This window comes from Eptatretus burgeri, chromosome 1 (genome assembly GCF_056783735.1).
Source record: "Eptatretus burgeri isolate ZD-2024b chromosome 1, Ebu_testis_v1, whole genome shotgun sequence".
In the NCBI taxonomy this organism is placed as follows: domain Eukaryota; kingdom Metazoa; phylum Chordata; class Myxini; order Myxiniformes; family Myxinidae; genus Eptatretus; species Eptatretus burgeri.
In genome coordinates this window covers 24,999,093-25,025,455 of record NC_140961.1, presented here as the reverse complement: position 1 = coordinate 25,025,455, position 26,363 = coordinate 24,999,093, and the positions used below count along the sequence as shown (strand labels likewise).

The window sequence follows — 26,363 nt, the reverse complement described above, 5'->3', positions numbered from 1 at the left end:
ACATCCTTCCTCCCTCCCTCGCAGCGTAAAACCATTACCGCCGCTTCCGCCAAACGATCACTTCATGCAAGTTTCACGTTGCACCGTAACGCATGCTCCAATTGGCGACCATGAAAGGAAAAAAATATATATTAATAATAATAAGTAACATTCAGTAACACGGGGTAAATAAAATAAAAAATTTTTACTACATGCCATTTAAATCCGTTAATACGTTGTCATGTAAAAATTCTCCCTTTAAGCGGTGTAGTTGACGAAAGTACCTCAAACGATTTTTTTTTTTTCAATCGTTGAAAACAGAACGAAAATACATTTTTCCCGACGAGCCTGTGCGAAATCGTCATTCAAACGGAAGGAGGAGACACGGATGTGGTGGAAAAATCTACAACGATCCAAACGTAGGAAGACCGGTCAAGCGGCTTACTGAGCGCCATGTTTGATCCAACTGCGACGGTGATCCAATTGGTGTTATGGAGCGAGAGGGACGTTAATTACAACCGCCAATCAGAACATCTTTAATAACTGATAATTTTTTATTATTTAAGTATTTCCATTTAAAAGTGTTCTGGGTGGATCTTAAGGTTTTGGTTCATATAAATGTCAGCTTCTTCTCACACGTCCTCGACATTAATTGGAGAAAATGGAATAATTAATAACGGGAATTGATAATAACAGGGGGTGATCAACAAAATGACATATGCCAGCGTTCCCCGGTACTGTTCGAATCCTGTTGGCATTTTGAAGAAATCTATGATTTTAAAACATGTTTTTTTCTCTGGTTTTTTGTGGGTGCCTAATTAAAACACTTCCCTGCACCCACGAAGGAATGGAGTCAGGGATCATTTAATATTACCTTTCACATAGCGACAAAGGTTGAGGCACAAAAGAGCGACAAAAAAATATTTTAAAAATCCAACTTTCGTTTGAGAAATTTTCTAAAAAAAATTTTCGTTTTTTTTCCCCCGAAAACATTCGCAGTCCCTCACCAGTGAACCTCTGAAGGTTTGATGAAGATCCGTTCCACCATCTCTGAGAAACATGGCGACATACACACAGACGGACAGACAAACATCTCTTTTATCATACCACATTGTATAGATAATAGCGATCGAAAAGTTGTAAGGAAAATAAAATAACAAGTGAAAAAGGTGGATTCAAGTTACAGCGCTCACATGCCAAATAAATAAATAATATATCCTCCAGTGGGCGACGTTGTCGGGGTGCCTTTGGTGCGTGCCGCTGTGCAGCACGATGGAGAAGGAATCGGGGGGAAGGCGTGTACTTCTGAGGTGAATGTGTCCAAATGATGCTTAGTTTATGTGTACAAATGTACTTCTGAGGTAAACATGTACAAATGATACTTCTGAGGTAAACATGTACAAATGATACTTCTGAGGTGAATATATCCAAATGATACTTAGTTTATGTGTACAAATGATACTTGGTTTATGTGTACAAATGTACTTCTGAGGTGAATGTGTACAAATGATACTTGGTTTATGTGGACAAATATACTTCTGAGATGAACATGTCCAAATGATACTTTGTTTATGTATACATAGATACTTCTGAGGTGAATGTGTACAAATATACTTGGTTTGTGTACAAATGTACTTCTGAGGTGAATGTGTACAAATGATACTTGGTTTTTGTACACATATATACTTCTGAGGTGAATGTGTCCAAATGATGCTTAGTTTATGTATACAAATGTACTTCTGAGGTGAATGTGTACAAATGATACTTGGTTTATGTGTACAAATGTACTTCTGAGCTGAATATGTCCAAATGAAACTTAGTTTATATATACATATATACTTCTAAGGTGAATATGTCCAAATGATACTTGGTTTATGTATACATATGTACTTCTGACATGAATGTGTACAAATGATACTTGGTTTATGTGTACAAATGTACTTCTGAGGTGAATATGTACAAATGATACTTTGTTTATGTATAGAAATATACTTCAGTGGTGAATATGTCCAAATGATACTTGGTTTATGTATACATATATACAGTACTTCTGAGGTGAATGTGTACAAATGATACTTGGTTTATGTGTACAAATGATACTTGGTTTATGTGTACAAATGTACTTCTGAGGTGAATGTGTACAAATGATACTTAATTTATGTGTACAAATCTACTTCTGAGGTAAACATGTACAAATGATACTTAGTTGATGTGTACAAATGATACTTCTGAGGTGAGTATGTCCAAATGATACTTAGTTTATGTGTACAAATGTACTTCTGAGGTAAATATGTACAAATGATACTTAGTTTATGTGTACAAATGATACTTGGTTTATGTGTACAAATGTACTTCTGAGGTGAATGTGTCCAAATGATACTTAATTTATGTGTACAAATCTACTTCTGAGGTAAACATGTACAAATGATACTTAGTTGATGTGTACAAATGAACTTCTGAGGTGAATGTGTCCAAATGATACTTAATTTATGTGTACAAATCTACTTCTGAGGTAAACATGTACAAATGATACTTAGTTGATGTGTACAAATGAAACTTCTGAGGTGAGTATGACCAAATGATACTTAGTTTGTGTGTACAAATGTACTTCTGAGGTAAATATGTACAAATGATACTTGGTTTATGTGTACAAATGTACTTCGGAGGTGAATGTGTACAAATGATACTTAGTTTATGTGTACAAATGACACTTGGTTTGTGTGTACAAATGTACTTCTGAGGTAAACATGTACAAATGATACTTAGTTGATGTGTACAAATCATACTTCTGAGGTGAGTATGTCCAAATGATACTTAGTTTGTGTGTACAAATGTACTTCTGAGGTAAATATGTACAAATGATACTTGGTTTATGTGTACAAATGATACTTGGTTTATGTGTACAAATGTACTTCGGAGGTGAATGTGTACAAATGATACTTAGTTTATGTGTACAAATGACACTTGGTTTATGTGTACAAATGTACTTCGGAGGTGAATGTGCACATATGATACTTGGTTTATGTTTCCAAATGATACTTGGTTTATGTGTACAAATGTACTTCTGAGGAGAATTTGTACACATATATACTTCTGAGGTGAATGTGTCCAAATGATACTTAGTTTATGCATACAAATGTACTTCTGAGGTGAATGTGTCCAAATGATACTTAGTTTATGCATACAAATGTACTTCTGAGGTGAATGTGTACAAATTATACTTGGTTTATCTGTGCAAATGTCCTTCTGAGGTGAATATGTCCAAATGATACTGAGTTTATGTATACATATATACTTCTGAGGTGAATGTGTACAAATGTACTTAGTTTATGTGTACAAATGAACTTCTGAGGTGAATATATCCAAATGATACTTAGTTTATGTGTACAAATGATACTTGGTTTATGTGTACAAATGTACTTCTGAGGTGAATGTGTACAAATGATACTTGGTTTATGTGGACAAATATACTTCTGAGATGAACATGTCCAAATGATACTTTGTTTATGTATACATAGATACTTCTGAGGTGAATGTGTACAAATATACTTGGTTTGTGTACAAATGTACTTCTGAGGTGAATGTGTACAAATGATACTTGGTTTTTGTACACATATATACTTCTGAGGTGAATGTGTCCAAATGATGCTTAGTTTATGTATACAAATGTACTTCTGAGGTGAATGTGTACAAATGATACTTGGTTTATGTGTACAAATGTACTTCTGAGCTGAATATGTCCAAATGAAACTTAGTTTATATATACATATATACTTCTAAGGTGAATATGTCCAAATGATACTTGGTTTATGTATACATATGTACTTCTGACATGAATGTGTACAAATGATACTTGGTTTATGTGTACAAATGTACTTCTGAGGTGAATATGTACAAATGATACTTTGTTTATGTATAGAAATATACTTCAGTGGTGAATATGTCCAAATGATACTTGGTTTATGTATACATATATACAGTACTTCTGAGGTGAATGTGTACAAATGATACTTGGTTTATGTGTACAAATGATACTTGGTTTATGTGTTCAAATGATACTTAGTTTGTGTGTACAAATGTACTTCTGAGGTGAATGTGTACAAATGATACCTGGTTTTTGTACACATATATACTTCTGAGGTGAATGTGTCCAAATGATACTTAGTTAATGCATACAAATGTACTTCTGAGGTGAATGTGTACAAATGATACTTGGTTTATGTGTGCAAATGTCTTTCTGAGGTGAATATGTCCAAATTATACTTAGTTTATGTGCACAAATGATACTTGGTTTATGTGTACAAATGTACTTCTGAGGTGAATGTGTACAAATGATACTTGGTTTATGTGGGCAAATCTACTTCTGAGGTGAACATGTCCAAATGATACTTTGTTTATGTATACATATATACTTCTGAGGTGAATGTGTACAAATATACTTGGTTTATTTGTACAACTGTACTTCTGAGGTAAATGTGTACAAATGATACTTGCTTTTTGTACACATATATACTTCTGAGGTGAATGTGTCCAAATGATGCTTAGTTTATGTATACAAATGTACTTCTGAGGTGAATATGTCCAAATGATACTTGGTTTATGTATACATATGTACTTCTGAAGTGAATGTGTACAAATGATACATGGTTTATGTGTAGAAATGTACTTCTGAGGTGAATGTGTACAAATTATACTTGGTTTATGTGTCGATATGATACTTAGTTTATGTGTACAAATGTACTTCTGAGGTGAATATGTCCAAATGATACTTGGTTTATGTACACATACATACTTCTGAGGTGAATGTGTCCAAATGATACTTGGTTTATGTGTGCAAATGTACTTCTGAGGTGAATATGTCCAAATGAAACTTAGTTTATGTATACATATATACTTCTGAGGTGAAAGTGTACAAATCTACTTAGTTTATGTGTACAAATGAACTTCTGAGGTGAATATGTCCAAATGATACTTAGTTTATATGTACAAATGATACTTAGTTTATGTGTACAAATGATGCTTAGTTTATGTGTACAAATTATAGTTATGTGTACAAATTAACTTCTAAGGTGAATCTGTCCAAATTATACTTTGTTTATGGATACAAATGTACTTCTGAGGTGAAAGTGCACAAATGATGCTTAGTTTATGTGTCCAAATGATACTTGGTTTATGTATACAAATGTACTTCTGAGGTGAAAGTGCACAAATGATACTTGGTTTATGTGTCCAAATGATACTTGGTTTATGTATACAAATGTACTTCTGAGGTGAAATTGCACAAATGATACTTGGTTTATGTGTCCAAATGATACTTGGTTTATGTATACAAATGTACTTCTAAGGTGAAAGTGTACAAATGATACTTGGTTTATGTATACAAATGTACTTCTAAGGTGAAAGTGAACAAATGATACTTGGTTTATGTATACAAATGTACTGCTGAGGTGAAAGTGTACAAATGATACTCGCTGTGCAGCACATGGAGATGGAATTGGGATGGAGCGGTGTACAATAACTGATTGATTCATTGCATAATTAAAATAAATAAATAATAATCGTAAAATCATTAAGTTCCAAATCAATTTGCTCATAGCATACCAAAAGCACCACTGTTTCAACTGAATCTTTAACTTTTTCAAGATTAATTAAGTGATTTATCGAAAAATGAATAATTCATCGATTAGCTGATGAATCAATAAATCCCCAAAAAACATTTTGTATACCTTGTCGAGGCTCGTGTGAGAGCTGACACACAACACACAGCAAGGGGGGGGGGCATGAGACAAGAGGGGTGGGAGTGGGAAGGACAAAACAGTGGGGAACAGAGACATTAGGAGATCTGTGGAAGGGAGAGGGATTGGGCGGGGAACACGGGGAATACAAGATGGATATTACAGGGACTTTCAGGAAGGAAAGCAGGGAATTTGAAAGAGGTGGGCTTGGGTGGGTTATTGGGGGTAGAAAAGATCGAGGATTTGGATGGGGGATGACAAGATTTGGTGGTGAACACCTGTTTTGAAGGCCTGGAGGGAAGAATGGGATTGAATAGAGTGAGGGAGTTTATTCCAAAGGCGGGAGAAAAGAGGAATGAAAGAATGAAGGTGAGCAGTTATTCGTGATTTTGGTAGTTTTACCAGAAGGGGGTTGTTGGCAGACCTTAGCGCCCTGCGGAAATATGGTAGGGACAAATCACAGAGAGAGCAGGGGGGGGGATTGGCAGGAGAGGAGACGGTAGAAGACAGAAAGACCTCCGACCAGCCTGCGGTGAGAGAGTGAGAGGCCCAATGACTCAGCCTCATCGTGGGAGATACCAATGATCCGAAATGCCTTGATTTTCACAGCATGAAGCCAAGAAAGGTGGGAGGCAGGAGCACCAGCCCAGAGTGGAGAGCAGTACTCCATCAGGCTGCGGACTAAAGCTTTGTAAGTGGGCCGAGGAAAGACTTTGCACAACGGAGGATTCCCAGTCGGCGACTGGCTTTAGAGGCCAGGTTTGAAATGTAGCTTTCCCAGGAAAGGTCATGGCAGATAGTGAGACCCAGAAGCTTGAAAGGAAGGGCTTCTTCCAGAGGATTATTGAGAAAGTGGATGGGCGGGGGTTCTAAATGGTCCTTTTGGAGAGACATAGAGAGTGTGAGATTTGTCTGGATTGACAGACATGTTCCACGTGTTGGACCAGTTTGTGATTTTACCCAGATCTGTAGTGAGCGAAGAAGCTGCTGTATGCTGGTCTCTTAATAGCCAAATCTCTTGTTCACTGTCATGTCAAAATATCAGCTTGTTCGCTCAAAATGTGCCTGAGCTATTGCCCAGATGAGAAAAAAATTACTAAGTAATTAATAAATAGATAGTAATTAAGTTGTTTATTAATTGATTGATAAAGCCTGGTGTTGGCTTAGTGGTTGGGGTGGCTGGTTGGGATCCTCGGATCCTGATTTTGAGCCCTGTTGGCTGCTGAATTAACAGCAGGTGGGGTTGATTCAGCCTGTCTGTGAAATGAGGACCAGTGTTCTGATAAAAGGGGCACAGAATCAGTGGCACAGCTGTGCTCCACGAAATGGTCGGAGTGGCAATCCATCCAGATTCTGCCAAATAGCCACGTAAAAACTGCTTTGGCACTTCCAATGCTTTGTTGAAGAGTATGGTCCATGAATTGACTGATTAATAAAAAAATAAAAAAAACCAATGTCACCCGCAGGGTGACCCATATCTTGCCAAAAGGTGACCATGTGTGACTTCTTTCAGGTCACACTGAGGAGAACATGGCTGCTATCCACCAGGAGCGACTCCTTGAGGAATATCTGCCTACGAGAGATTCCGATGAGAATCGTTCTACAGAGTAACCATGAAAAATATGCGTTTGCCTCATAACGTCACCAAATGACGTCATAATGTCTCAAGCTTGATATATCTAGAAAGCACTCATCGAGGTGTTCAATTTGAGGTACTACATGATATGGTTCCTAAAACTTGAAAATTTGACCTTGGGGTCAAATATGTTTGACCTCAGGCACTAACCATGAAGGTCAAGGCCAATCGCCACCAAAAATTAATCAGCTGAGCGCCAGACCATGAAGTATATTCCTATGAAGTTTGAAGACGATCCGATCAAAATTACTCAAAAAATAAGGGTTTTGTCGACTCCCCTGATTTGCGACAAAGTGACCTTGACCTTTGACCTTGACCTTCAAAATTTTGTGCACTGAAAGGGACCTCTATAGGCCTCTGATATGCGAAGTTACAAAAATTTCCAATTATAACTGTGCTCTGCAGAATTTTTTATACGTGATTACAGACAAGCAAACAAACAAACAAACAAACAAAAAACATACAAGCTGACTAGCATATCTTACAAAAACTTCATTTTGGCAAGATTAAAAACTACTGTTTTTGCCAAAGCACATCTTCACTTTTGTCCCCAAATTTCAGCTTCCTAGCTCAAAGGATGGCTGAGATATTGCCCGGACACACAAACAAGAAAACAAACGGAGTAAAAACTGAGTACTCCCTTCCTGACATCACAGCTGGTGATGACATCATGCATCACCTGCACATGGAATGATGGACTAACCTCCTGGCCTGTGAACACTGCAGACATCAGTCTCATCAAAATAATTAGTCTCGCTGGCTGCTGGGAATGTCAACTTAGTCCCGAACGACAAGGAGTTGATGAACGCTGTGTCAGAGAATTTACTTGCAGAACCTAGACTTCAACCAAGATGTACTACCCACACAAGGATCATTGGGCATCCAATGATCGCGACAGCCCAACATGTTCATGTTCAAGGGAAACCTGCAAGAAAAGCAGTTTTCATCGCGGGGAGTCTTGGCCACCATAAACTCTATCTATAACCCAATAGACATACATACTTACACCCTTCACGATTGACAGGGAATTAATCCCAAGAGAGCTAATTACAGAGACGAGCAAGGGAAGACCCACTAATATGGGATGGGATGCTTCTCTATCACAAGAATGCTTACTCCACTGGACCCATTGGTGCGATAGTCTCATTTGGGTGGAGAAAATTAACCTGCAAGCAGTGCGACTCACCTACCAGTTTTGGTCCCGTCCTAAGACGTGAGTTCCACATATTTTCTGATGCCAGTGACCAAGCCATAGGCATAGTCCATACCTGCGCTTAATGAACCATGAAGGATGAGTTAGCGTAGCTCTTCTCCATGACAAGGCGAAGGTCAACCCAGCTTACACGGGGTCAATTCTCTGCCTGGAGCTCTGCAATGCCATCCCAGCAACAGAGTTAGCTCAGATGATTATGTCAGAAACAAGAGATATCATAGATTGTACAACCTACTACACAGACAGCACGTCTTTAACAATGCACTTTCGTCTTTATTTAACAGGCTACATTAACAGTGAATGAAGATGTTTCCATGTGTATGGGGCGAACAGAGTTCAGAGGATCCACCACATGTCCCCAGCCAAACAAGGTTGATACATTTCAATGGACTGAAATCCTAAATATTTAGTTACACGTTCTATTACTGCCATTCAACTTGTCTCTCTGATCTGGCTCTGGGAACTGGATGATACTCTTGAACTAGACACATCCTTGAAGGATGCCCAAGACCCCTTTCAAATTGAAGTAATGACCCTGAAGTGTGAAAGCGAACCTGCACCCTCCCCACACCTACTTCAGAACCCAAACAGAGCCAGACAAACAATGTAAGTGCAGGAAGATTCAGTCATTTTTCCTCCAGGAAGATTCAGTCATTTTTCCATTATGATCAGTAGAGTGGTGGCAAACAATACAACAAAAATACTGCTCCACAAGACTTAGTTTTGTGAAAGAAAAAAGGAAGGATCTACCTAAACAGCCCATGGTAGATGGAGTGAAAGGTGCAGAAAACGTCATCCTTAGCGCAGTGCAGAAAGAGGACTTCTCAGAGGAACTGAAGGCACAAACAGCTGCAAAGACATCAGACTGTAATGACTAGGCCACTTTGAAGAGACAGACCCCCATCTATCAACCAAGCCTGCTCCGAGACGAATGAGGAGTTATCTACATTAGAGGAAGACTCCTTCAAACTGACCTTTATCTGTGTGGCTGACACCGAGTACTCTGACCCTAACACAGCCACATCTCCAAATTCTTAACAGAACATGTCCACTGTGACATCGAAAACCATGGTCACCAGTCCACCCTTGCGGCCACCAGAGCAAAAGACTTCTGGGTCATCGGTGTGCAGAACCTGGTAAGAAGTGTAATTCACCACTGCTTGAGCTGTAGAAGACTAAGAAACAAACAAGCAGTCATAGACTGGTACTTACGAAATCGTCAACTTGACCTCTGACCTTCTCTAATAAAAGCTGTGTCTCGAGAAGGTAGCGACGCAAACCAGAAGTTTCTACGATGATTCTGTACCAAACCATCAAAAATCGAATGTTTTGGATGTTTGACCTCACTGTGACCTTGACCTTTGACCGATTTTGACCAAAATCTAATCAGCACTAGCCATCACCCTCCTGAATCACGTGGTGTAACTTGACATTGGTAGCTTCTTCTGTTCTCGAGTTATCGTGCCTACAAACAAACAAACAAACAAACAAACAAGCAGTCACAGACTGGTACTTACGAAATCGTCAACTTGACCTCTGACCTTGTCTAATAAAAGCTGTCTCCTGAGAAGGTAGCGACACAAACCAGAAGTTTCTACGATAATTCTGTCCCAAACCATCAAAAATCGAATGTTTTGGATGTTTGACCTCACTGTGACGTTGACCTTTGACCGATTTTGACCAAAATCTAATCAGCGCGAGCCACCACCCTCCTGAATCACGTGGTGTAATTTGACATTGGAAGCTTCTTCCGTTCTCGAGTTATCATTTTTTGGATGTTTGACCTCACTGTGACCTTGACCTTTGACCGATTTTGACCAAAATCTAATCAGCACTAGCCATCAGCCTCCTGAATCACGTGGTGTAATTTGACATTGGTAGCTTCTTCCGTTCTCGAGATATCGTGCCTACAAACAAACAAACAAATAAACCAATGTCACCTGCAGGGTGACCCGTGTCTTGCCAAAAGGTGACCACGTGTGACTTCTTTAAGGTCACACTGAGGTGAACAGAGCTGCTATCCACCAGGAGCGACTCCTTGAGGAATATCTGCCTATACTACGAGAGATTCCGATGAGAATCATTCTACAGAGTAACCATGAAAAATATGCTTTTGCCTCATAATGTCACCAAATGACGTCATAATGTCTCAAGCTTGACATATCTAGAAAGCACTCATCGAGGTGTTTAATTTGAGGTACTACACGATATGGTTCCTAAAACTTGAAAATTTGACCTTGGGGTCAAATATGTTTGACCTCAGGTGCTAACCATGAAGGTCAAGGCCAATCGCCACCAAAAATTAATCAGCTGAGCACCAGACCATGAACTATATTCCCATGAAGTTTGAAGACATCCGATCAAAATTACTCAAAAAATAAGGGTTTCGTTGACTCCCCTGATTTGTGCCAAAGTGACCTTGACCTTTGACCTTGACCTTCAAAATTTTGTGTGCTGAAAGGGACCTCTATAGGCCTCTGATATGCGAAGTTACAAAAATTTCCGATGATAACTGTGCTCTGCAGAATTTTTTATACGTGAATACAGACAAAAATTAAAAATAAAAAAATAAAAAAACATACAAGCTGACTAACATATCTTGCAAAAACTTCCTTTTGGCAAGATAACAAACAAACAAACAGAAACGGAAGGCATCAATATACTTACGAAATCTTTAGATTTCGTAAGTAACAAACAGAAACGGAAGTCATCAATATACTTCCGAAATCTTTAGATTTCGTAAGTAATAACACTCGGATCATGGAAGACCTCAATGACAGGTTTGCAGAGACTCCTCTCCTCACCAATGTGGGAATGGACGTCGTTGGACCCGAGGGCACGCTCATTCGAAAAATCAGAGGAGGCACATCAGACGCCAAGCGGTGGCCCATCATCTTTGTACGTCTTTCCCGTACAGCTGTGCATGTCAATGTTATCGACGCGAAAGACACATCAGCATTCACCTATGCCTTCAGTCGATTCACAGCCATCCATGATCCAGTTCGAAAACGTAGATGTGACAGGTTCACAAACTTCATCAGAGCCAAGAATGAATTTGAAACAGCCATTACAGAGTTTGCTCAGAAATGTAGAACAAGATACTTTACCTCTCCTAACAGGGTTGTGACTAGGAGTTCAGTCCACCACACAGTTCCCATTTTAGAGGAATAAGTGAGAGATAGATAGGTAACATCAGTAGAGTCCTGCGAGAGACAGATAGGTACCGTCTGAAGAGTCTTCGACTCGATGTTCATCAAGCTGGGCAGACATCAACTAATGCACAATGTGCTCATAACATTAACGGCAGAGGCTTCTGTCAAAGTCAACACAAGACCGATCACCATCATCTATTCACATGCCAATGACCCACAGGCACTCTGCTCAAACATGCTCCTTACAATGAATGAAGACCCAACCATTACTACTCCCCCCGGGCAAATTTCTTGAAAATGACTTGTACGGGCAAAAGTGGTGGTGACGCACTCAATACCTAGCCAACCATTTCTGGCTGTGGTGGAGAAAGGAGTACATCTGAAGTCTTCAACCCCAATGCAAGTGGAATAACATCATATCCAACCTAACCGCAGGAAACATCATTCTAATGAAAGAGAAAGAACACCCTCACAATGACTGGCCATTTGCCTAAGTCATGAAAGTTTATCAAAGTGAGGATGAGAAGGTCCAAAGGATGGACATAGTGGTTTGTAATGAAAATGTATGATGAACACACCATCACCGAGCTGGTGCGACTGTCTTGACTGTGCTCCAAGGGATATTCAAGGCCTTTGAAATATTTTATACCAATCCCCTCATCTGTGCCTTTCCACAACTTTATCCTGGAGGTCTTTTGAAAGCTCCTTGGTGCTCATAGTTGAAACTTTGCTGTGAAATCCACTCCCCAGCAGAGGGAATGAACCTACAGGAACAGCTGATTTTATTCTGAAATAATCAGAATCACTACAATTGAATACAGGTGGAGTCCAATTAACTTGGTGTGTGATTATGAAGGTGATTGGTTACACCTGAGCTAATTGCCTCCACCTCCAAAGGGGAAGGTCGTGTTTTCATCCCTTTCAGTCTGTTTGTTTGTTAACTACTTGGTGAAAAATATTTTTTGCGTTTTTGCGTTTTTTTTGCGTCTGTTGCATTTTTTTTGCATCTGTTGCGTTTGTCTGTCTCTTTGTTTGTTTGTCACATCATTTTTGGCCTCAGTTTTCAAGCAATCGTTTTGAATTTTTTTTTTGTGTGTCGGTGACCGGCCAAGAATGGCAATGCTAAATTTTGGTGAAGATCCGAATCCAGATCCGGATATGAGAATTTTTTTTAAATGATTCTTCGCCACCGTTAAGAGATTGGGCCATAAACGATATTCACAGAATATCTCAAAAGGTTATGGATGGATTCACACGAAACCTGGTGCACAGGTTGGGAGTGCCATGAGGAAGAATCAATTCTATTTTGGTGAAGATCTGACTCTATTTCTGGATACAAGGTTTATTTAATTTTTAACTGATTTTTCACAATTGAGAGATGGGGCTAAAAATGATATTGCATGAGATCTCAAACAGTTGAGGACAGATTCGGATGAAACTTTGTGGTCAGGTTGGGTGTGTGACAAGGACTAATTGATTCGATTTTGTTGAAGATTTGAATCCGGATCCAGATTCGAGAATTTTTCAGGTGATTCTTCACCATTGAGAGATGAGGCCAGAAACTATGTTTTGCATGTTATCTCTAAAAGTTGTGCACGACTTGCGACAAAACGAGGTGGAAGAGTTTGTTCAGTGACGAGAACAAGCCAATTCGATTACGGTTGAGGTTCCGGAATCAAATCCGACCTATCAGTGGAAATGCAAAGTGTAAACTATTCAGCGTATCCGCGGTATGTTTTCTATGGAGTGCCGTTCCGTTTCGCCAAGTTGTCACAGAGTGATTTTTCATTTGTTTGTTTGTGTGCAGGATATCTAAAAAAGTTGTGGACAGATTCTGATGAAATTTTGTGAACAGGTTTTGTGTGTGACAAGGACGAACTGATTTGATTTTGGTGAAGATTCGGATCCGATTACGAAAAATTTTAAGTGATTCTTCACCAATGAGAGACAGGGCCAAAATGATACAAAGCACGATATCTCAAAACGTTGTGGACAGATTTGGATGAAACTTGGTGGGCATGTTGGGTGTGTGACAATTAAGAATTGATTCAATTTTGGCGAAGATCCGAATCCGGATATGGACACGAGATTTATTCATAATTTTTAAAGTGATTCTTCATTGAGAGTTTGGGCCAAAAACGATATCGTTCTGCATGGCATGACATTTCAAAAATGTGTTGGGCCCAATATGTTCTCATGGATCAGGCATTATGTGGCAGAGAAATGCACTCTACCAAGTGCCATTCTAGTTTACAATTGCTATTATAAAGGGGTGGACACTTATCCAACCAAGATGTTCTTGTTTTGTATTTCCAATTGATTTTCTGAAATTTTTAGAATTTGTTTTTTACTTGGAGGTTATGTGTAAATAAAGGTAGAAAAAGTCTGATTTAATGCAATTTAATTCCAGACGATAAGGCAACAGAAAGTGAAAATTTTGAAAGGGGGTGTAGACTTTCTAGAGGCACTGTATATATATATATATATATATATATATATATATATATATATATATATATATATATATATATATATATATATATGTATGTATATATATATATATATATATATATATATATATATATATATATATATATATATATATATATATATATATATATATATGTATGTATATATATATATATATATATATATATATATATATATATATATATATATATATATATATATATATATATATATATATATATACCGGGCGTAGTGACGTGCGCCTGTAATTCGGCTACTCGGAGGCTTGGGTTGGAGGATTGCTTAAGGACGGGCGCTCTGCACTGGGCCGCGCTAAGAGAGGGTGTAGGGCAGCCCGGAATCATGGCGAAACCCAATCCTTATCCCTGTGCCATAAGAGGCGACCAGGGTTGCGTCAGGAAGGGCATTCAGCTTAAAACCTCTGCCAAATCAGTATGTGGATCATAACAGATGATCCGCTGTGGCGACCCCTAACAGGGGCAGCTGAAAGACGAACAACAACATATATATATATATATATATATATATATATATATATATATATATATATATATATATATATATATATATATATATATATATATATATATATATACACACATGTATATGTATATGTGTGTGTATATGTATATGTGTGTGTGTGTGTGTGTGTGTATATGTATATATATATATGTATATATATATATATGTATATATATGTATATATATATATGTATATATATATGTATATATGTATATATATATGTATATATATATATATATATATATATATATATATATATATATATATATATATATATATATATATATATATATATATATATATATATATATATATATATATATATAGCCTGGTTTTGGCGCAGTGGTTAGGGCAGCGGCTTGGGATCCAAAAGGTCCTGAGTTCAAGCCCCGTTGCGCCACTGAATTAATACACCAGGGGGTTGACTCAGCCTGTCATCCTTCTGAGGTCGGCGAAATGAGTACCAGTGTACTGGGCCGGTGTATACCCCAGTTAAAATAGGTGTACCATATCCCTGTGTTGTAAGAGGCAACCAGGGTTGCGTCAGGAAGGGCATCCGGCGCCCTCCCTCTGTAGCCCCCACCTGGAGTGGCCTTTATCCTTGTGAAGGGCAAGCTCTGTAAAAATAAAGCAAAACAACAAAAAAACCGCAACAGCCTCTCTCCACAAACAGATGGGAATAAGACCTGAAATCTTTTTCTTTTATTTTTTTAACCATTTTGTTATTTCAGACGAATGATGACTTATTTACACAATGTATATGCCTGATATTGGCTGAATGGTTATGGTGGTGAGCTTGGCATCCTAAAGTCCTGAGTTCAAATCATGCTTGGCTGTTGAATTAATACCAGGTGGGGTTGACTCAGCCTGTCATCCTTCTGAGGTTGGCAAAATGAGTACCAGCTTTCTGGGATGATTGAGCCATTCGAGTATACTGTGTCGGAGTAGCAACCCGTCCAGGATTGTGCCTAATAGCCCAGGAGACAACTTGGGCAGCACCAACACTCTGCACAGAGTATGCTCCTGATGGATGGACACAATGTATTAACCAAACCAGAGAGTTGGTGTCAAAGCCACCCAATGCTCGCCTGTTTATACATTTATCGTTTTTAAAAGACGTCTAAAAATTAATATTTTTTATAAAGCATTGCAGTGAAGTCTGATCCAAATAATTTTAAAGCAATATATGTATTTGTATATTGTAATCAGTAACAACAGCGCAAGTGAGCACAATATACGCCCGAACAAGAAGGTATATACAGAATCGTGCTACGACATAGAAAACAGCATCCTGGTTGCCATGGCAACCACTTTCGATGACGAACGTATGTGGCGACACACCATCTCCACAGTCTGTACCTATGGACCAAATATGAAACGTGAAAGTTGAAAACTTTGGGAGTTAGAGTGCGGACAGAAACGGATGGAAAACAGCATCCTGGTTGCCATGGCAACCACTTTAGATGACGAACGTATGTCGCGACACACCGTCTCCACAGTCTGTACCTATGGACCAAATATGAAAGTTGAAAACTTTTGGAGTTAGAGTGCGGACAGGAACGGACGGACAGACAGACAGACAGACAGACGGACGGACGACCGGTATCACATAATACGCCCTGATATATATATATATATATATATATATATATATATATATATATATATATATATATATATATATATATATATATATATATATATCGGGCGTATAAAAAATAGTGTGGTAGATAAAAACATTAGAAAGGAAAAAATAACTTCCACCAAAAACTTTAACATTATAATGCTCACGCTGACGCTCACGCCGGGGGTATAGCTATAGCACTCTGTTCTTTGAACAGGTGACCTAAAAACGAGGTATAGTTGGGCAACTTAGCTAAATATAGCATAACAATTGTGCCTTTTGTGAGGAAAGCACCAAATTTGGCACACGAGTAGCCTATCATATTATGAACAGATTTGGATATTGGACCATCTCAAAATTTTTGATGGCAGTGGAAAATGGCTGCCACAGCCATCAGCGGCTGAATTTGAGATGGCCCAATATCCAAATCCGTTCATAATATGATAGGCTACGAGTGTGCCAAATTTGGTGCTTTCCTCACAAAATGCACAATTGTTATGCTAAGTTGCCCCACTAGTAATGAAAAGGAATCGCAAGTAGTTTGTGAAATTTCACATGAACAGCATATCATGAATAAGGGCTTCATCTACTCTTCTCACATTGACAAAAGCAAAGTAAGCACTTCAATTTTCTTTCCCTTATCACTTGCTTTTTCAGCCTCCAGGATCATTTGACAGAACTATACATGTTATAAAGCAGATGATTGGGTCTTTAGATGACATTTCACTTTGAGGTATTCTTTTGTTTTGCCAATTGGTTGTCATTGGATTTAATTTTTTTACCCTCACCGGAAGAGAGGGTATTGCATTTGGATCCATCTGTTTGTTTGTTTGTCTGTCTGTCCTCACATAATGTCCTAATGTAGGCCCCAAACGCCATCTGGTGGTAGTCAGTATTACGTTATCTATTTTCAACCGAGTACCTCTATAATGTATACACAAGTAGAATGCAAGTACATCGATAAAGTACATACTATTACAATGTGAGCACGCCTATAAAATATGTACTATGAGAATGCGAGCATATCTACAAAGGATGTACTCGAATGTGAGTACGTCTATACAGTATGTGTATTAAGAATGTGAGTGCCTCTACAAAATACTGTACGTACTATTATTATATGCATACATCTAGAAAGTACAGAATGCGACTTTGTCTCTAAAATACATACAATTGCAACATGAGTCAAAACAATAGAACCGAAAAGGTTGGTTTGTCTGCTGTATGAACATAAACCTACATTGTCAATACATCCTCCACATACCACACAAAACAAGTCCTGGCAAGGGTCTGCAATCTCTGATTGTTCTTTCTCGTCTTAATTTGCAGTATTTTCCCCAGGGATTGGACAAAGTGTTGCATTGAGGTGTTCCTTGGGTTTTCAAGGGAATAAAAATCACTGTAACCTTAAAAGTATAAATAAGCATCGTGTTTTAATTAAATTTCTCAACCTTCACGTTCACGGTTTCAACCAATCGTGGGAGACTTCTCTGTACATCCATTTAGTTTCGGTGCCATCATTTTGACCATTCGTGGGTTTTGAGCTGAGTTGCGAGTCATTGTTTGCGTCCACATGGGTGATTAAAGTACACCACAAAGTGATAAAGTGTCATTCCATTCCCATGATCCGAATATTGAAATGATGCAAAAAGCCCTTAATGTTTGGATCAAGAACCAAATGCAGAAAAAAGTTCCTTTGAGGGGATCGGTGATATGGGAGAAAGCATTGCGCATCTACAAACGTTTTCTGCAAGACATCTGGGAAGAAGACTATTCGTCCTGAAGAATGACAAGTTAGTCGGGAAAGCAGCCATGGTAATCTGATTTGTGCCTCACTATCAGGGTACCCATCATTGATGTGTTTGTAGACATCTCACCTCAAATGAGTGTGATTGGTCAAAATACAAATTCAGTATAAATATTCAGTGTGCAGATGTCGCAGTGGGTGGAGCTGGTAACCTCGCCAACCTCGTTCCATTCTATCAGCGAAGATTTCCAATCCATGCTCGTTGTACCTCTGAAGTACTGCTTGGTAGTGAGGGTGATATTTCGAAAGCTCGGCTGGGAAACTGATTTCGGCCTATTTTGGGCCTACCACATGACAGAAGATCACCGATGTTCTTGCCATGTCAACTGACCACTGACAGGCACTTATCCATCTCCATGTCTCTTCTTCAGTCCCCAACCTGCCCCCTCTCTGCACTCCCCATAGCTTTGCTTTCAACAATTTTCATTTGGTATTTCTCACAGCATTTCATTCTCATTTTCCATCCAATGATCCATAAATCAGGGGTTTCAGTTTCACTTTTTAACATCAGTTTCTCTTTGGAATATCAGTTTTGATTCGTCATTGCAACTTGTGATGCGATGTGAATCGTGCACGGAGAAAGTCGTCAAAAACTATTTTCGGGACAATTTTTTTTTCAGTTTCCTTTGGGAGTCTAAAGTGGCTTAATTTTCTTAAAAGGTCAAAAATAGTTTAAAGTCTGACGGGTCGAAGGGATCCAAGTAGCATAAAGGGTCTCAGGGTGTCTAAAGTGTTGAAAGGGTTGTAAAAGGGTTTTATAATGATCAAATGGGTTGAAGGGTCTTAAAAGGGCTAAAGAGGTCGAAAGGCAAAAGAGTGAAAGGGGTCTCAAATGTCCAAAGGGTCTTAAAAAGTCTATATGTCCAAAAAGTGTCAAAAGAGCCAAAGAAGGTGTGTATGTCACAAAAAGTCGAAATAGGTGTAAAGGTCTAAGCCTCTAAGGGGGTCTCAATGGCACAAATGGGTCTAAAGGGTGTAAAGGAGTGATAATGGACCAAATGACGTCGTGACTGTTTAAAACCCCAATGCAGGTGAATCGTGGGGGAAAAAATATCTGATCGTATGAAGTTTTGTTGTTTTTAACATTGAGAGCTCAAAGCAGTAAGTTCACAAACAAGCAAACAGCAAAACAACTCACCTTATTGTGAAGTGGTTGTTGGAAGTTTACATGATGGCATGTGGAGGCTGGGAGATGGCAGCACGTGGTTTGGGATCAGGCATTGTATACTGTACTGGTGAGGTACCCAAGCTATGTATGGGAGGGAGTCCAAAAGCAAACGCACAATGCGAAACGGCAAGTGCCAAACCATGAACCAATAAATTCCACATTCCTGTTGCACCATCAGTCGAATGTCCAGCATGGACAGGCAGTTCATGAAGGACTTTGGCAAAAAAAACTTACAGCAGCTGAACCCAACAGAAGTAAGGTAGGTAACATTTCTATGATGTCAGTGGCGAAACTACAAATGCCGAATCCGCAAATGTCATGGATGGAAACCGTCACATTATTTCCTTCTCCTTCAAATTCAATCTCATTACATTTTAATTCCAAACAGCATCATTCTAATCACGTATTGATACGATACCATTAATATAACAAAATTCAATGTTACAATCATTCCTGAGGTAAACACATATACTATAAACGCCATTCTGATATTACACCAGGATTGGGAGCAGCTTCGTACTGATCGAAACTCAAAATCATAATAAAGACCCATTACTGCACCGTAGTCCCAATAAGGAAGCCAGACATAATACACACACGTACACGCACAAACACATACAAACACACATATAGGTCCGTCCATCCATTGGGGCCATACTCTGTGTAGAGCGTTGGTGCGGCCTCTGCAGTCTCCTTGGCTATTGGACACAATCCTGGACGGGTCGCCACTCCGACACAGGTTACCAGCATGCTGGCACTCATTTTGCCGACCTCGGAAGCATGACAGGCCGAGTTAACTCCACCTGGTATTAATTCCACAGTGAGTGGGATTTGAACTCGGGATCCTAGAAATCCCAAGCCCACCACCCTAACCATTAAGCCAACACCAGGCATATACTGTACGAGGCGTGTTCAAAAAGTATCCAACCTTAATTTTTCGTGCGTAAAGAAAACGAAGCTAGGGAGGCGTGGTTTGGTGCACGTATTTAGGCGATCCTAATCAGTATGCATGAATATTTTCCTGCCTGCAGAAGCTGTCAGTCGCCGACAGACCGCCGATGAGTGAGGAAGTGTAAGTGAGCGCCGTCAGATTTTCGTTTTTGACAAAATGACGGAAAAACTTGAACAACGCTACTGCATCAAATTTTGTGTAAAGCTTGGCGATTCCCAAGTGGAAACGATCCGCAAGATTCAACAGGCCTTCGGGAACGAAGCAATGGGCACCACACAGATAAAAGAGTGGTACAACCGCTTCAAAGATGGTCGCACATCAGTGGAAAGTGAAGCACGTTCTGGTAGGCCGTCAACATCCCGAAATGAGATCGTCATTGACCAAGTGAGGACCCTGCTGATGCAGGATCGTCGAATCACGATCAGAGAACTTGCAGACGAGGCGGGCGTCAGTATTGGATCCGTTCATTCCATTGTGACTGAGGATTTGGGCTTAAGGAGAATCTCAGCGAAGTTCGTGCCAAAGCTGCTAACGATCGAGCAGAAGCAACTCCGTTTGGAGATCGCACAGGACATGCTGGAGACTGTGAACAGCGATCCCAACTTCTTCAACAAAGTGATCACTGGTGATGAGACCACAGTGATCCATCATTTTGTCAAAAACGAAAATCCGACGGCGCTCACTTACACTTCCTCACTCATCGGTGATCTGTCAGCGACTGACAGCTTCGGCAGGCGGGAAAATATTCACGCATATGGATTAGGATCGCCTACATACGTGCACCAAACCAACCGGGCATAGTGGCGTGCACCTGAAATCCGGCTACTCGGAGGCTTGGGTTGGAGGATTGCTTGAGGACGGGAGCTCTGCGCTGGGCTGCGCTAGGAGAGGGTGTAGGGCAGCCCGGAATCATGGTGAAACCCAATCCTTATCCCTGTATCGTAAGAGGCGACCAGGGTTGTGTCAAGAAGGGCATCCAGCATAAAACCTGTGCCAAATCAGTATGCGGATCATAATGGATGATCCGCTGTGGCGACCCCCAACGGGAGCAGCCGAAAGAAGAACAACATATGTGCACCAAACCACGCCTCCCTAGCTTCATTTGTTTATGCATGAAAAATTAAGGTTGGATACTTTTTAAACACACCTCGTACATATAGGTATAAACACACAAACACAGATATATTATGTACTGGTAAGTACTTTTAAAAGCTATTTTATAGAAGTTATAACTTTAACTTGTAAGCAATTTACTGATTTCCCAACTGCCCGGATCATCAGCTGGGAACCGTTTTTCATAGAGGTTTCGATCCTTTCAGCCCAGGACCTCTCCAAGCAGCGGATCCACAACCCCGGTCGCAGGTCCAGTAGATTTACTCAACATCAATGGACCCACAGCCTCAAAGTTGTGCCCAGACAGTCAGTCAATACAGCAATACATTACCCTCATCCAAACTCATTTAATTATTACCTTTATTTAAAGTACTACGACCTTTAAATAATTTTAATCATACACCACTTCATGTGATAATATATAAAGTGATAAACACATTACCCTTGTAGACATGTCCATTACACCACACCTCCATCTAACCATAGACTCAAACTGCCATTCAAATATTCAAACTGTCATCAATAACTGTTTTTAACATGCTGCCACTTTAGGCACCGGCTGGGACCTCAAAACGTTCCACAGAAGGTTTGGCGGGGCAAGCCCCATAACTGAGGGATTAGTTTGGGGACCGACAAACACACACCCCTGCTTTATTATATTTAATAGATCCCAGTAGTCCATTTGCCATTTTGAGAAGCTATGAATTGTCAAAGGTACAAGGTTTTTTTGGTTGATTTGTGATCCCAATAGGTCCCTGAAGTATTCCAGCTGGGTTGTCCTCAGGACAACTTTGGGCAAACTTTTTTATATGCAAATTAAGGCCCTGTCACACCTTGACGTTTTAGCCAGCGTATGGCAAGGTCTCAAAATGTATGTAAAACGCTGGCGTACGCTCAACTATTGATGTTTTTTTTAAGTTTTGGATGTATAATAACGTGTTGGACGTATGCATAACGTATTCGTAACGTACAAAGAAGGTTTTAATCACATATAGATAACTTATACGAACGAATGCTGAGCGTGTTGTCGGCGTTCACAACCTATACCCAACGATAGTCTAACTTATGCATAGCGCGTGGCAGCGTATCGCCGACGATCACGTGGCATAGGCTATTAATAGGCTGCGGCTCGATGATTCAAATCATAACCGCACTAGACATTGAAGTGTGAAGCCGCTGTCACACCTTGACGTTTTTGCCAGCGTATGCCGACGTATGAAAAATTTGCCGAACCAAGCCAGCACACGTCGAATACGTTATGGGTAAGTTTTGTACACGCGAGTACGTCGAGAAATTTTCAGCATGTTGAAAATTTCTCGACATATGACACACGTTCTGCATACGCTGGCATAAGTTGTAGGCACGTTACGCGATCGTTGACACACGTCGACACATGTTACTTGTACGTTACTCATAAGTCGAAACACGTCGAGGTAATGGTTCGCGTCAGTGTTCCAGACTCCCTGGTTTTTTTTTTTTTCTTCGGCATGACGGTGATGTTGACACTTAGATTTCTAGTGTGGTTGGTCTGCAGTGATGCAATGGGTACTTTCTCAGAATATATGTGTTCCATGGCATCAGAGAGGTAGACCGAGATTGGAAATGAATCGATCCATTCTGTAACCAGCTCAGGTGAGAGCGTCATACCCTTCAATCCACCCTTTCCAGTCCTGATAGCTGTCTGCTCACCAAATTGGTCACCTGTAAATATATATTTATATAACAGTTAGATCAATTAATTATATAAGGAAGAAGACAATATAAGGAATGAATCCGCATGTGTTTAAAATGAACAACCCACCTGATACTGAGTTCCAGTAGCCCTTGCTGTGACGACCGACATGTGCTCCCGCGATGAGGTCAGTCTTGGCTGCTTCTGGCAGTAGGTGTCTCATTTCTAGTAAGTGCCACGAGATATAGCAAGCATAGTGAACGTGACCTGCACTAAAGAAGGAGGGCAACATCCGCTCCAAGCACAGTTGTTGGAAGAGCCAGTTTCCCTCTCTCTCTGCACGCAGGAACTGATGAGCCAAGAGTGTCGGTTTCACCAGATTAAGCACCCAGTGTCTGCCGGTAGGATTCTGCCTTGCATCTTCCATGTATGACACGATTTCCTCAGCTTTTTCACCACCTTGTAGACAGTTCTGCATCAGTGCCACTGACACCATGCGAAATGCTCTCATGGCTCTCACCCATGCCTTCCCATTCATAATCCCCGTCATACCTCTGAATGCTGCTCCAACCAGAACATCCAGACCCAATCCCTTCATCAGCATTCTGATGCACCCTAAGAAGGACATGATAATGTGCATCGCACCTGGACGAACGATAATATCCTCAAACCTTGTCGGATCCCACCACTTTAACTGCTGCGCAACCATGTACAGCTGCATATCGATGGACAGATTTGCATAGCTCATTCCCAGTTCACTTAGTGATTTCTTCATGTATAGTAGTGATGTGAGTACTGTATCAGGATGGGATGGTGGGGCATCTATGAGAGGACCAGACAGGTACACTGTAGCAGCCTTGGAAGGAGATGGAGCTTCCTGCCTGGCAAGTTGATTGTTGAATCTGTACCACTCCATGCTCTCGTCGGATCTTAGCGAGTTCAGCCACTGTGTGTCCTTCAGCTGAGCAGCGTTGAGACTCTGTTCTCTGGCACAAACATCAGCATACGAGACTCCTGATGTCATTGGAATCATTGGAAGGGTTGACCCTCTTCGGTCCCATGTAGTGCTGCAGTGGGATCGATCGATTGGTGCTGATGTTGAGAGAACGTGCAGCTGTTTTGAGCAGGTGTGGGATGACAAGGCTCATGACTCCAGGTTGAGCACTACCTATCTGCATGATTCCAGTGGGATGTTGCTGAAACTCGTGAGCCATGACGCGGGTGGCTCGGCGTCCATTCGGGGTTGACACTAGAAGATCAAGATTGTCAAACCAACCAAAGATTGGTCCAACATTTCGCATCAAACCCATGGCCTGGTGTATCATGTTGCTTTTGTCACCCAACAACTTTGCTGCTGATTTTCGGAAGCGAATGACCTCTTCATAGGACACAATGAAGCTGTGGTCATGTAGCAACTTGATCATCTCCGAACTACCATGCCTGTGGTGTAACTTCACTGCTAGCCCCAGCGTTGTCTGGTTTCTGATGCCGGTGATGTGGCCTTGAACCGCTTGGGTCAGGCTAAGGGACTGCTGGGTCACTTTTCCACTAGAAACCAATTCAGCAATTAGTTTCAACAAAGTTGAGCTTGTCTGTTTGAGCATGTTGCTGTGAGTGGTCACCCATATCATAGCCTGCATTGTTGACCTGGACGGCTCGTGCCTCCACCCTGACCTGCCGGACTACAATGTCCACGCTCTGCTCGTTGACTGATTCGTCCTTAATCAGCTTCAGAGACTTGCCTATAAGATGCCTGAACCCCACAACAGATGCACAACCCTCCATTCGTACTACCAGGATATCACTACCTAAATAGCTAGTGAGTTTCGCGAACATCTGTTGGCGAGATAGCAAGCCACCGAGACCACAATACATATCGTGCAACTCAATGGTGGTCCAGGTACTGACATGTTGATTAGCATACATGTAATCCACTACGACCTTCAGAGCATCATCATCGAGCACAATAGGATCAGAAGATAAGTCAGCATACTTGGGAATAACCATGAACTTATTAAAACACTTCTTATGGCATTGTGCTTCAGCGGCTGGTAAATCTGTAAGAGCACCTTTGATGCGGATTTCAACCTTTCTACCCCAATCATCATGCCTCTGCTCACATACATCTAGAAGCACATCTTTGAATGATGTAATGCCAGGACGATCACTGGTTTTACACTGGACTACACGTTCCCACCTGTCTGGGTGCTTGGGATCTTTCAGATGGCACTCATCACCACAAATGAAACAATGTTTCTTAAAGTCGAATGTTGAAAGTTGCGATCGTCTGATCCTACTTGTCTGCGGCTCACTCTCGGACATGGGAAAACCTTTCCATTTCTTCGCCATGTATTTCGCCACATTGTGTTTAGATGTGTACACACAGTAGCATGTCTTATGACAGCCTATGGATGCATTGTCTCCTTGTGTGTCCAGGACGGTCTGTAACTGGATACAGACATCATCGTCACCCCGCTCTGTGCTCCTCTGAATCAGAGTGTGGATGCCTTGGATTCTCACTGTGTTGTGTGATCCTTTCTCATGGCAGCTTGGGAGCAGACACATTCCGCTAGCCATCGTTATATCCTGAAGACAGAATTGGATATTATTGATAGTTGCCACATGTACATCAATTAAATAATATCAAATACATATATTATACATATAAACCTTGATGTGGTAACATTTTTAATGCCTTTATCTTAATCCTTTACCATGAAAACATAGGTATGGACACCATTTCTGTGACATTATCATGTAAAGTTGCAGAGATATTCAACAAAGTCAATTTTTCAGTAATGGCGGCAACTAATTTGCATAAAGACAAAATATATGGATGTGGCAACTTTTTAATATCTTTATATTAATCCTTGACCATGAAAACATGGGTATAGACACCATTTCTGTGACATTATCATGCAAAGTTGCGGAGATATTCAACAAAATCGATTTTACAGTAATGGCGGCCCTAATTTGCATATAAAAAATTGCCCAATGTTGTCCTGAGGACAATCCAGCTGGAATACTTCAGGGACCCCTTAGGATGACAAATCAACCAAAATACCCTGTACCTTTGACAATTCATAGGTACACTACAGTGAACATAGGAAGGGCAAATGGACTACAGAGCGCTATCTTCCTGAAGTCAGCCACCATTGCCATAAAATATTCGAACCGCCCTGGACATAGAATCTTTAATGGTTACCTGCATCAGTTCCCACTTGCCGATAGTTGATGCAGTCAAGAGTACACATCAGTATGTGATGCTGATGAATAGTTGGTAAATCTGAACGGAAATG

The 26,363-nt window shown here is 40.3% G+C and overlaps 1 protein-coding gene and 1 pseudogene across 3 annotated transcripts in view; both read right to left on the bottom strand.

Annotated features, from left to right (window-relative positions):
- The window catches only part of CCM2 (CCM2 scaffold protein), an 84,227-nt gene extending 84,120 nt beyond the window's left edge, over window positions 1-107 (bottom strand). Inside the window, exon 1 of one of the 3 annotated variants that reach the window (XM_085875693.1) lies at window positions 1-107. This exon is cut by the window's left edge and continues 238 nt beyond it. The gene's annotated coding sequence lies outside the window, so the exon portion shown is untranslated. The other 2 variants (XM_085875685.1, XM_085875700.1) reach the window with 2 other exon arrangements.
- Window positions 108-23,354: 23,247 nt separating this feature from the next.
- On the bottom strand, window positions 23,355-25,966 carry LOC147034048 (uncharacterized; annotated as a pseudogene).
- Window positions 25,967-26,363: the final 397 nt, after the last annotated feature.